Below are 4,579 nucleotides of genomic sequence, written 5' to 3' on the forward strand. Positions count from 1 at the left end.
TGACACTCTGTTTCTAACACTAGGATGCAAACCCAACACTATTTTTCATTTCTAACAGCACAAAGCCAGGTGAGCTTGTTTTTTGGAAGAGCTTGGGCATGTTCCCAGGGCTGTGGGAACAAGAGGGGCCATGTCCCCCATGGTTTCCTCCTCCCCTGGGCAGTCCCTGCTGTTGCCATGGATGTGTTGGGGCTTTGTTGCTTCAGGAGAGGGCAGCTGGTAGCCAGGATCTGGTATGTGAGAGCCAAGGTGGGGGGTGCTGGTGGTGTTTTGGGGGTGCCCGTGGTTGTGTCCCCCCCCCTTTTTCCCAGCTGGAATAGGGAAGGTGGCTTTTTGGTGCTGGAGGGTCCAGCCAGCCCAGCCTCAGGCTTTTGAGCTTCAGCAGAGACCTGAGGCTTCTGGAGAGTTTGTGGGGGGGGGAGGAAAAGTGAGGACCCCCCCCCACCCCCATGTTGGGGGGTGCCCCCTGTGTGAGCTGGGGAGAGGCAGGGGGGGCTGCATGTGGGGCAGGGGGGCCTTTGTCTTGCCAAAAAACCCCTCTCCTGGCAGGAGGCTGAGCTCATCCTGCTCTGCCCTGCAAGGAAGCTGCCTTTTTTTGGGGGGTGTAGGAAGTGGGGCATGGAATTTTAGGGATGAGATTCTCTCTGGAGCAGGGTGAGAGGTGTGTGTTTGTCTTGGGGGGGCTGGGAGTTGGAGCCCCCTTCTCCCCACACCCTGGAGCCTGACAGGGAGCAGCTTTGTTCCCTGAAAGAGAAACTTCCCCCACGTCTTCTTTTGCCTTTCCTGGAGCTGTACCTGCTTGCTGCAAGGGAAACTTCCTACATTCTGTTCTTCCCATGGGATGCAGCTGTGACTGGGGAGGGGACAGAGCCTGCCTGGTCCTGCTCTCCTTGTCCTTTGTAAATGAGGGATGAGATGCTTGATCCTTGCTCTGTTGATAAACTGGGGTTAAAAATGAAACAGAAGGCTTAGCTAGAAGTGACTGCAGAGCCACCTCACCCTCTCCTTGGCTTTTCAATCTGGAGGTGATTTCCTGAGAAGCAGTTCTTGCATCTAGGGAACATGCTGAGCTATTCCAGGAGGGTGCAAACTGCTCAGGACAGGTTGTCTTGCCTTGCCCATGGACTGAAGGATGGGAAATAAACTCTCTGAAGCCCAAGTCTGCTAAGGAACACCTTGGGCTTACAGCCAGTGCTGTTGTATTACAGTGGGAATCCAGTAAACATGGAATATTTGCTCTTCTGGCAGCCAGTTGTGTGTGGTGGGTAATGGGGTCTGAGGCTGGAGCCAGGCAAGGGGAGGTTGGGGGGGTTGGTGTTCATGCCTCTGCTCTGGGTTGTTTGTCTGCCTGCAGTTTGGCACCTTGGGATTCAATTCATATGGATGGAAGGTCCTTTGGGAGAGCTGGGCATGAATACTCAGCTGTTTCACTGAGAAGGGTTTTGAAGGTGGAGGTGAACCCAGCTTGGCTTGGCTGGAGGTTCAGAGGAGCAGGGCAGAGGGCTCTGCTGCTGCCTGGCCCCTCAGGGGGGAAAGGGGGTGCAGCCTGTGCTGGGCACTGGGAGTTGATGCTGCAGGACCCAGGAGAGGGTTCAGCAAGGGAGGGAGGATGGTTTTTAGGGATGCTGGCAGTGCCAGCTTGGGTGTGCAGCTGAACAAATCATTGGATGGCAGCAGAGCAGAGGCTCAGCTGCTTTAGAGCCCCCAGGGAGCAGAGAACTGTTCACTCACCTCTCCTTGGCAGGCCAGTGCAAGTGGCAGGTCCAGGCATTTGCTGTGGAGTGAGATGTCACCTGTGGCAAGAACCTGATATCCCCAGGAGTCTGATTTCCATGAGCTTTGGGTGCAGCAGCTACTCCCAAGCAGCACTGCTGCCCTGGATTCCCCACTGCAGAGTCAGCTCTGACCCTTGGGTGTCTCTTATTCCTGACCTGGGGGGGGTCCTTGAATAGTCCTTTGCCTTCTGTTTTTCCACCCCAAGGTTCTTGAGCTGCATGAGAAGCTCTGATGCTTTGCCAAGCAAACTGAAATGTGGTCTGGATGCCAGAGAAGGAGTAAATAAAAAGTTGGTGCAAGTTGCAAAGCCAGGATAGAAGAGGACAGATGCTGGGAGAGGGGAAAATAGGGCTGTAAATATGTAAAGCAGGAGCCACAGCTGTAAATTATAGCATGTGGAGCTGGGGAATCTCCAGCAGAGCCTTGGGAAGGAGCTTGGTCCTCCTCCCTGTCAGCTGAGAGCTGAAGTTTATTCAAGGAAATAACAGGGATGCCTGACATTGGGCTCTTCATGATCTCAGCTGTGGCAGAGCTTTTGGAGTAAATTGCAGGATGACAGCAATGAAGTGAGAAAATACAGAGGGCCTGGAGTAGAAAGATGACAGGTGAGGCTTCCTGGGTGGCAGGACTTGATTTGGAAAGCTCTCAGCCACTGAGCACTGGGCTGGAGGGGCAAGAGATTAGGCCTGGAAAATCTGCTTCTCCTTTCCAGGCCTCCTTGAGATGCTGTTTAGATGGTCATTATAGCTAAGAAGGTGATTTCTAGGCAAGAAATGTGATCTTGCCACTTAAGCCTGAAGAGAACAAGATGATTTAGCTGAACAAAACTGCTCAGCAGCATTCTGATCCTCACTTTGCACAGATTTCCTGTCCCCCTCTTCCAGCAAAGTGTAATGGGAAGGCAAATGAACCAGTTGCTCCCAGGGAGAGATGGTTCATCTTTGTGGAAGAAGAGAGGTTGGTGGTGTGTAGTGAAGCAGAATTTAGCCAGAATTCAGTCTGTGCCCCTCCAAGAAGGGCTGGGCATCGTGCCCTGAGTGTGCAAAAACCTCCCCCCAGCCTTTTCAGTGGGCAGGGGGATGTGTTGGGATCAAACCAGCCCAGAGGCTGGAGCTGCTGCTTCAGCACCAGGGATGGGGAGTCCCTGGGAATCAGAGCACGTGGGTTGGGGACACCCCCAGGGTCTGCCTGGACATGGAGCTGTGTCCTTCCCATCCAGCTTCTCTTCCTTCGTGTCCATTTTGCTGTTGATTCTTCATTTCCTGCCTTTCCAGCATCCCCAGAGAGCTGCTCAGTTGTGTTTCCCAGGGGAAGCTGTTGGGCATCACAGAGCAGAGGGATTTGGCTGCTTCAGGGCTGTGTCCAAGTGCTCCCATCAACTTGTTCCCCAGCACAGCTTTGCCCAGCTGAAGGGGCACTGAAGGGCCCCTCAGGGCCTGGGGTTGGGCTGAATTTCCCAGCTCCTGGCATGACTTGGGGGTGTGAGGAGCTCTGCCTTGTGCCTACAGGTCATTTGGCTGGACCAGCCTTTTCCATGGGTGATGCTCAGAGGTTGTTGTTGCTGCCCTGAGAGGTGAAGGTGCCTGGGAGGTCAGGAAGGTTTGGGCTGGCAAAGCAGCTGGTGAGTTGAGTAGCAGGGGCACAGCCAAGCAGGGATGCTGGGGTTGCTGAGAGCAAGACTGAGGGACCAGCACCAGGTTGGGCTTTGAGATGCTGAGGTCCTTGAAAGCCTTGTATGGGTTTTGTGTCCTGTCTGCCATTCAGCTCCACAAAGAGACTTTGCAGAAGCCCTTGTGGCTTCCCTGGCAACTCCTCCAGGCACAAAATCTGACTGCAGATGTCCCATTTGTCTGCAGCAGGCAGTGAATCTTTCTCTGCTGAGCAGGTGAGGCCCTGAGGTGGCTTCTGATGTGTAGGAGCTGTTGGGGAGGAACACAAGGTGCCCACCCTGTGAGTGCATCTCAGACCAAGCCTGAGATGCTTGGTGGATCTCACATTGACATGTGCCTCCAAGTTCTGCCTTCTCAGGTGGGAAGCATCACCCACCATCCAGATTCCTTCCCTTGGGCACCCAGGGGTGTCACATCAGAGGTTTCTTTGCCTGAGGTCCCCAGTGCACCCTGACCTGTGGCTGGATACCACGGGGGAGAGACATTGGGAGTGAGTTTCCACAGGCTGGCTGGAGAGCCAGGTGGTTTTCAGGGCTCAGATTCTCTCTGCTTGGATTGTAACCCCTAAAAAACCATGTGTGTTGGTGTTCCAGCTGAGGGTTCCTTGCTCCCAGCTCAGCAGGAGTGATGGTTTGGGTTTGCCTGTGACCCAGGGTCTCCTGAGGAGCTTTTGTGCTGAAAAATGTGGGAAGCTCCTTGGCAGCTGAAAAGCTCTTCTAAGTTGGGTGCTGGTGGGTGAGGGGGTTTGTGGGGTTGATGGGAACAAGCTCATCAGATGGGGAACAACAGAGGACACCCCAGAGGAGCTGCAGCAAAGGGATGATTCACCTGCTCTCTCTGCCCTGATGTGATCAGGGCCCTGCAGATCAACTTCTCCTTGGGGTGGGACTGGCTGGGGGGGTCAACAGCCACTCTTCACTAGGTTAGTGGGCCTTTCCTGCCCTGGTGACCTCTTCTCCCAAGTGAGTAAGGAGAGGACTAGAGGAAAGGGTCTGAAGTTGTGCCAGGGGGGGCTCAGGCTGGGTATGAGGAAGAATTTCTTTACTGGAAGAGCAGTCAGGTCCTGGCACAGGCTGCTCTGGTGGGGTCACCACCCCTGGAGGTGCTCAAGAAACATGTAGATGTGGCACCTG

The sequence above is a fragment of the Chaetura pelagica genome, unplaced genomic scaffold (assembly GCF_000747805.2).
Source record: "Chaetura pelagica isolate M959 unplaced genomic scaffold, ChaPel_1.0 scaffold865, whole genome shotgun sequence".
Taxonomy (NCBI): Eukaryota; Metazoa; Chordata; class Aves; order Apodiformes; family Apodidae; genus Chaetura; species Chaetura pelagica.